Consider the following 9,366-nt stretch of genomic DNA (forward strand, 5'->3'; position numbering starts at 1 on the left):
TACCCCTAAGAGTCAATATGGATAAATATCAACACAACATCGTGTTCAAATATAAATAAATTTCTACCTCATACTTCGGATCGAACGCTGGCTCCTTCTAATGAAAGGCCAGGTCGAAACCAACCATGCCACGAGAGGCCATAAAAGAAATCGGAACCTAACGGCTAATCAGCTTTTCTATGATTTACCTGGTGAGACATCAGTCTCTTACCAGCGATTTTTACCCGACTTCCCAGCCCACCACGTGACACAATTGGTAGTAATTCTTTCAAATTACCCCTAATGAGTCAATATGGATAAATATCAACACAACATCGTGTTCAAATAAAAATAAATTTCTACCTCATACTTGGCATCAAACGCTGGCCCCTTCTAATGAAAGGCCAGGTCGAAACCAACCATGCCACGAGAGGCTATAAAAGAAATCGGAACCTAACGGCTAATCACCTGTTCTAGGATTTACCTGGCGAGACATCAGTCTCTTACCAGCGAGTTTTACCCGACTTCCCGGCCCACCACGTGACACAATTGGTAGTAATTCATTCAAATTACCCTTAATGAGTCAAAATGGATAAATATCAACACAACATAGTGTTCAAATAAAAGTATATTTCTACTTCATACTTGGGATCGAACGCTGGCCCCTTCTAATGAGAGGCCAGGTTGAAACCAACCATGCCACGAGAGGCCATAAAAGAAATCAGAACCTAACGGGTAATCAGCTGTTTTACGATTTACCTGGCGAGACATCAGTCTCTTACCAGCGAGTTTTACACGACTTCCCGGCTCACCACGTTACACAATTGGTAGTAATTCATTCAAATTACCCTTAATGAGTCAATATGGATAAATAACACAACGTGACACAATTGGTAGTAATTCTTTCAAATTACCCCTAATGAGTCAATATGGATAAATATCAACACAACATCGTGTTCAAATAAAAATAAATTTCTACCTCATACTTGGGATCAAACGCTGGCCCCTTCTAATGAAAGGCCAGGTCGAAACCAACCATGCCACGAGAGGCCATAAAAGAAATCGGAACCTAACGGCTAATCACCTGTTCTAGGATTTACCTGGCGAGACATCAGTGTCTTACCAGCGAGTTTTACCCGACTTCCCGGCCCACCACGTGACACAATTGGTAGTAATTCATTCAAATTACCCTTAATGAGTCAAAATGGATAAATATCAACACAACATAGTGTTCAAATAAAAGTAAATTTCTACCTCATACTTGGGATCGAACGCTGGCCCCTTCTAATGAGAGGCCAGGTTGAAACCAACCATGCCACGAGAGGCCATAAAAGAAATCAGAACCTAACGGGTAATCAGCTGTTTTACGATTTACTTGGCGAGACATCAGTCTTTTACCAGCGAGTTTTACACGACTTCCCGGCTCACCACGTTACACAATTGGTAGTAATTCATTCAAATTACCCTTAATGAGTCAATATGGATAAATAACACAACATCGTGTTTAAATAGAAATAAATTTCTACCTCATACTTGGGATCGAACGCTGGCCCCTTCTAATGAAAGGCCAGGTCGAAACCAACCATTTCACAAGAGGCCATAAAAGAAATCGGAACCTAAATGCTAATCAGCTGTTCTAAGATTTACCTGGCGATTTCTTCTATGGCCTCTCATGGCATGGTTCGATCGTTTTACAGGATTATTATCATGCTTTCTTCATCTTCTTCCGCCTCCGGAAAGTTGAGTATCGGGTCTTTACTATGAGTATATTTTAGCTCCTGTTTCACAATGAAATTAGAGTATTTTATTGTGTTCAAGAGCTAGGCCAGTTACTGGAGGCGCCATTGCGGCGTCGTTCGTTAGGCATGTGTTATTTAGATAGCAGAATGACTTCCAGTTTTTAATAGCTTTAATTAATTAATTCAATTATTTAGCTATTTAGGCATTTATTCTTGTAAAGTTTTGATAATGTGCATAATTTTTGTTTACCCCTTTTCTCTGTCGATCGTATAGTTAGAGATTCGGTGATTTAGGTAACCGAGATCTCGTATAGCCTAGGTAACCTTACCTAGACGTTCTACTATATGTTCAGACTTTCCCCGGTTACCCTCGTGTATTGTTTTCATTCAGTGGAGACTGATACCTCCTAGAATGTTATGAAACATTACACGTCTCTTCGGAGACTTAAGGGTAATCTCTTTCCCTCTGAGTGTAGCCTCAGGCTATAACCCTAATAGCCGTGTCTTGAATTTTATTCAGACATGGCTAACTTAGGGTTTTTCCCTCCTCTTCCCTTAACCGTTGGTTGTGGTATACCATCAGGTTTTGGGATTTAGTCAGAATCTCAGAGTATTTGGTCTTATGTCGGCGACCTGCCGGCAGGGCGAATGGGTTGTAGGATACCATCATTCCCCTGCCGGCCAGGTGGCCGGCAATGGAGGTAAGCCCTCATTAGCCGCACTTGAAGTTATGGTAGGATACCATCTTCTCCTTGCGACGAAAAGACTAGTCCTATGCCACAGTTCTCTGGGCTGAAGAGTAATTTTCTTTAGCCTAGGATACGTGGCACTGGAACTCTGTTTCTTCTTTGTTGAGAGGAGGCGGCAGTGCTGCCATCCCCTTAACTGTGTTGGCAATCTCTGGGATGGAGAACTGAGTCTCTCCTGTTCCCTGTTATTCTGCCGATACCGAAACAGAGTTTCTTTTACAGGTGGTAGGACTGACAATTTTTGCCAGTTCCTTTCACACTCGTTACAGGACCCTGTTCTCTACACCTCTGTCCACTTTTGATGGCTGAGCCATTGTCTTTCTTTAGGCCGGCATCTTGCAACCTTACCTTTGCTGGTAGGTTGCCAGAGCAAGCCAGACTCCCTCTCTAGTCATGTCTTTGGTTGACGGCAGAGCATACTGCCGCCAACCACATCATCTGTCGAAAACTGCCGGGCCAGCCGGCAGCCAAGATGGCTGCCGGAGACCATGATGGCCGTGAGAGGGAAGTCCCTTCTGTTCCCAAGGTTCTTCAGTCCTTCCTTGGACTGCTTCTAGAGGTCCTGTTGCCGGGGTACTGCCGTCCAGGCCGGCACAGATAGTACTAACTCAGTTAGCAGCACGCCGACTGTACTGGTACTGCTGGACTTGCCGGCCGGCAGTGTATCGGTGGTACCTTGTCGGCAATAGTACTGTAGCTGCATGGAAGCCTGAATGGTATATTATCCCCTTCTATTAGAACCTTCTTTCTGGGAAAAGGCTGTCAAATTAGACTTTTACATCCTTAATTACTGTATACATTCACAGTAAGGAGTAGCCTTTTTTCCATGCTATCTCTCTCTCTGTCTCTAGCTAGCATGCCGGGTATGCCGGCAAGACCTAGCTATGCCGGCTACATGCCGGCTGAACTACTGTATTTTTTATAAAAGTAGCCAGTATATCTGCATTATAGAATATACTGCAGATAGAAAACTACTATATAGTTTATACTAGTAGTTATTTCCAATATATTTTGGATATCCAACACAGGTATTTGCTGAGCCCAATCCTATATTGAATGAATATGATTTCTTCAATATCCTGATTAGAAATCTGTATTAGGATTACCCTACAATATTAAACACTTCAAGGCAGGAGTAATACACTCCTAACCCATAAAGGGTGGAGCCTTTTTCCTTGAGTCTCCCTGATCAGGAAACTCTATATTTTAATATAGTAGGAAGACTTTAGCAAATAGGCTGAGTGGGATATACAAATATATGTCTTTATTTTCCTAGTCCAGCTGGCTTCATGCTAGATGGGCCATACTGTTATATGCTACTATAAAGGCATCATAATGACAATACTACAATACATGATGTACAGTAGTCAGTAAATTGCAATATAGACATACTGCAATTAAAAAACTACAGTACCATGATACAGTAGTATTTTCTGACATACCTTGGGTACCCTCGTACGAGCATTCTGCTGGTACCGTTCATATATTGAATTAATAGTTTTCTTCAATATTCTGATCGAGAATCAGTCATTCTGACCCCACAGTATTAACATTATTTTGGGACAGTGATTTGATACTTCTCTACCCCTAGGGGTAAGATTCCTTCTACTTGGAGTTACTCTATAGAGAAATCTCCATGTAGTTAATACTGAGGGGAGGCAACAGCATTTGCTCATAGGGGTACACAAGTATGTATCTCCTACTATCCCTTTATAGCTTACCATCCTAAGCTATTCTATTGTAAAGGACATTTGCATTTTGATTATCAAGGAGATAATCCATTGTGTACTCATTTGGTTTTCCTTTCTTTACAGGAGGAACACCAAATACCTTGCACTGCAGTCCTCTGTAAGGCCAAGAGTAAGTATTTTTACGGTCATAATACTTGCAGGTTTCATGCCCCCTGCAATATTATTTCCGGATCCCTACATTATTGGAACCCACAGGTCTGCAATATATGTCGGACATTAATGTCTGAAGGTTTTGAAAATCCCAAGTCTACAGAGACTAGGGATACAGCTCAATATAAATTACGCAACTGGGTGAGAGGCTTTCAAAAGATCTCTCCGGGACCTTTCCTACCTAATGATGGGATGCGTAAGCTACTATTTCCGGAAGCAAGTGAGGAAACAGTAGTGCCTCAGGAGCTAAGTACATCCCATGACGGCCAGAAAACCTTTGGGATTAGGGGCAAGAAATGCCCCAAGGTAGAAGACGAAAATGTTGTGTCGGAATTTCCTCCGCCCGTGCCGGCTATAGAGTCATCGATGTCGACATCTTCGTCTTCTACCCCTAATTTGGATAATGTGGTACAATTATGTATCCAACTGAAAAATCAAATAAAGAGCTTTCGTAGACAAAACGAAAAGCAGGAAGTAAAACGCAAGATAGATCCTCGTAAAGTTTCTCTTGTCGCTTCCCAGGGGTCAGTCAAACGACCCATGAATCAAGACCTACCAACATGCTCCATAACCAATCCCTGGAGGTTTGCGGAGCGGATGCTGATTTCAAATGGCAATCTCTGCATCTCAGAAAAAATAGGTGCTGTTCCTTTGGACAAAATTAAATTTTGGCTAAGCTTTGATGCTTTCCCTAATTGTTGGGTTCGACTGAAGTACGAACCAAAGTCGAAAAAAGGAACGGAACCAAAGGAGGTCTTGATTCTCGACCATGATAAGGCACAGACTATCCTTTCAGGTAGTCTAAGAAAGGCGGGTTATTCAGAGTCGAAGGTATTCTCACTGAATAACGGACACCCTTCCTTTCTTGCTCCTACTTCACTCTCATTCCCCTTTATGGGGAAGGCATTTACTTCTGTTGGTAAAGCAGTAGAGGCGGGTAAGCCATGTCCCACACGCGATGAGTGCAAGCCTTTGTCACCAGCTTTTCCCGTACAGGAAATGGACAATTCAAGGTATGTCTCCCTAAATTGTCTGAGTTGCTCTTGTGTAATGAACAGGAGTCAAATGAGAGACTTGCGACATCCCTTTCTTTACAAAACTACATAAAGTTGTGTTCAACATACGAGAGTACCCAAGACATACTCATGGTCATAGCCAACATGCATATGGCTATCTTGGTTAAGGACCTTTACACCTTTATGAAGGCTAGGAGAGCATATAGAGAGTTTGTTTTTGCTGATGCAACATTAAAACACGAAACAAGGAAGCTAATGTTTTCCATCTGGGGTAAAGACCTCTTCCCACACGAGGTCACTAAGGAGGTAATTAAGAATGCCACCATGGAGAACATAGGTCTTCTCCAAAAATGGGGCATTCCTTCAAAGAGAAAATCTTCTGTGGTTGTGGGTCCCCAACCTAAAAAGAAGATTGGAAATGCTGGAAATATCCAGGCTGCTCAACAACATCCCACTATTCCAGTGACCACGATGCTACAGGCAGATGGTCAAAAGTCTAAACCTACTGACTACTCGAAGCATAAAGACGCTTTGGCTAGGAGGAACTTTCCCTCAGGATTGCAGGACCCTCGATCCTTCGGTTCGAAGCCTATTCAAGATGAGCCATTGATGGGAAACAGAAATGTCCCTACCATCATTTCCTTACCTTCTCCTACAGTTCAAAACCCTCCTGGAGGAGTATACCTGAGAGCTATAGAGCATACAGGTAGTAAGAAAACTTTAGCTCATCGAGTTCCAGGGAAGGCTGCTTCGAGTTCACGAGAAGGACTCAAGATATCAATGAGCCATTCTGAACTTGTCACCACCCAAGAAGTTCATAAAAAACAGCAAGTTCTGAATGTTAATCCTTCTGAACATATGGACCTTGTTCCAATTAAGGGTGTTCGTAGTCTTGTCAGACCTGAAAGGTGTCCTTCGGAATCTTCCAGTCAACCAACCCCCTTCCTCCTATCTAGAATTCATATTACAGAGAGTAACATTCATCCTAAGGAAGATACGTGTCGAACTCACACTTCTAAGTATCTTCAAAGGATTGACGAACTTAGTCACGTCATATTCAAGCCTAGAAATAGGTCAGGTATTGATATACCTGATCAAAAGGCTGGAGTGGGCAGCACCCGAAGTGTCCGGCCAATGTGCATTCAAAGAGATGACCCTGTTCTTGGGACATCACGGATGCAATATAGGCTTCTAGAAGTCTCGACTTTCTCTAGCTCAGGGGTTCCGATGTTTAAAAAACCATCGAAGCCCTCAGTCACATCAACTCTCCTCTCCTTTGGAAATATAAAAGGAGCTCGTGAGGTCTGTCAAGAGACTCAGGTATTCAGTCAGAATACCAAAACGCCAGCAGGAAAAAGCGCTAAACTTTCCCCAGATCGCTATAGTGACAGACCTGGTGCTAAGGGCACACCGGAAAAATGCGTTAAGAGCTTAGAAAAAACACGCATCAAACGCTTGAAGAGATAAAAAAAGACTGAGATCGGTCCCTCTTTAATTGCTTCTCTAACAGAAATTAGAGCACGAAAGTCCCAAGATTCTGCTGGTCCTTTCATGGGTGGGGAAGCCCCCTCCACTCAGATCAGGCTCCCTACGACTGATCTTGGACACCGAAGCGATAATAAGACGTCACATTCGAACGTCTCATTCAGTCTTGATGAAGTTACCCATCCCTCTCTTGAAGGGACGGCACCTACCAACAGTTCATTTACAACTGATCCACGATGTGACGGTAGATACTCTATTTCGATACAAACCGATAGAGTTGGAATGGTCCATGGGCGCAGACATATTCCCTCCCAGATGGAAACAAGTCCCGGAACTGCAATTCGACCTCTTCATCATGAGCGTCTTCAAGAAACTACCTCGCTATATAGCCCCATACGAGGATCCTCTAGTGGGGCTGATAGACTAGATGAGGCTGGTCCTAGCTCTGACCCTCGGTATATTTCCAAAGATTCAGAAATTAACTGCCTTCGTTTTATCACAGAGAACCCAAACCCTTCATTTCATGATTTTCTCACTCTAGCGGTTAGAAAAAGGTTTTGGATCTCAAAAGGCAATATAGATTTCTTAGAAGAATACAAGGCCAAGTCAACTAGAAGACAATATGAGTCTTCCTGGAAAAAGTGGGTTGTGTTTGTCAAAGCAAAAGGACCGAAAGAAATTTCAATGAACTTCTGTCCGTACTTCTTTGTCCACCTTCATAGCCAAGGTATAGCGGCCAATACGATAAATACGTGCAAGTCAGCCTTGACTAGGCCTCTCCTATATGCCTTTCAAGTGGATCTGGCGAATGAAATCTTTAATAAGACTCCGAAGGCATGTGCTAGGCTTAAGCCCGCGGTACCACCAAAGCCCATCTCTTGGTCTTTGGACAAGGTCTTACATTATGCCTCATCTTTGAACAATGAAGATTATTCTCTTAAGGATCTAACCCAAAAGGTTATTTTTCTGTTCGCTATCGCCTCCGGGGCTAGAGTTAGTGAAATAGTGGCCCTATCCAGAGATGAGGGTCACATTCAGTTCACGGAAGTAGGAGAACTGAATCTATTTCCTGATCCATCCTTTCTCGCTAAAAACGAGCTACCCACTAAGAGGTGGGGTCCCTGGAGAATCTGCCCTCAAAAGGAAGATGTCTCTCTACGTCCTGTAGAGTGTCTAAAGGTCTATCTTCGTAGAACTTCAGACTTCAGGGGAGGACAGCTCTTTAAAGGAGAAACTTCTGGATCAAATTTATCCATAAAACAACTTAGGGCGAAGCTCACCTACTTTATTCGTAGAGCGGATCCGGACAGTACTCCCGCAGGTCATGATCCCAGAAAGATTGCTTCATCACTGAACTTCTTTCAGTATATGGACTTTGTGCGCCTTCGTTCATACACTGGATGGAAATCATCCAGAGTGTTTTAAAAACACTATGCAAAACAAGTGCATGAACTGAAACACTTCGTAGTGGCGGCAGGTAGTGTATTAAAACCTGCCCCCTAATTACTGTAGTAAACAGTTTTTGGTTTGGGACCTCACTTGTCCTCGCACATGTAACGGATGAGAATCATCCAGAGTGTTCTACATACACTATGCTAGACAAATCCATGATCTGAAGCAATATGTGGTGACGCCAGGTAGAATATTTAGACTGCCGTCTAATTCTACGATGAACAGCTAATTGACTGGGACTGTCAATTAAAGGGAGAAGAGGTCACCCTTCCTAGGTGTGACTTCTTTTAATTAAGTGTTACCATGATAACACTAGCTCTGTTCGAAATCCCAGGGTGGAATTATACAGATAGCACTAGTGCCGGTGTATGAAGTACACAGTGCAGATAGAAGTAATTAGTACAGGAATTATGAAGAGAAATTGTTTTATAATTCTTTTCAGTCTGAGAGTGGCAATCATCATTTCTTCCTTCAAGAAGGAAATATAGTCTCTGTACTTGTTACAGGTATAATCCCATTGTCAGACTACATTCGTTTTACTGAACATCTTTTAGTCATTTATTAGTAATAAATGTCTATTAGAATGTAGTGCGTCCACCTTCGCCAGACAAATGTATGTATACATGACAGAGTTCTTCAACTTTCCAAAGTAAGAATCCTTTAAATAATAGATATAAGAGACACTGATGTTATTTTAGCAAATATACAACTATGAGACTATTTGTATATTCAGTGTGTACTTATGTTTGGTCATACTATGTATGTTAACCTCAAGATCCCTTTTCTACTGTCTAGAATGACTCTTCCCTGTAGGAGGCAAGAAGCACTAACATTGGTTATGATTAGTGATGGTGACGAATAAAGGTAACGTCCCTTGTCTCATGTGGTCCCCATGACCATAGAAAAGGTTGCTATATGGTTAAGGCACTGATTAAAAATCCACAGATACACTAATGCTCTGGTATGCTTCCATCACGACGACATGGCTTGAGCCCAAAAAACGTATTTTGAGCGAAGCGAAAAATCTATTTTTGGGTGAGATGGT

The sequence above is a fragment of the Palaemon carinicauda genome, chromosome 18, assembly GCF_036898095.1.
Source record: "Palaemon carinicauda isolate YSFRI2023 chromosome 18, ASM3689809v2, whole genome shotgun sequence".
Taxonomy (NCBI): Eukaryota; Metazoa; Arthropoda; class Malacostraca; order Decapoda; family Palaemonidae; genus Palaemon; species Palaemon carinicauda.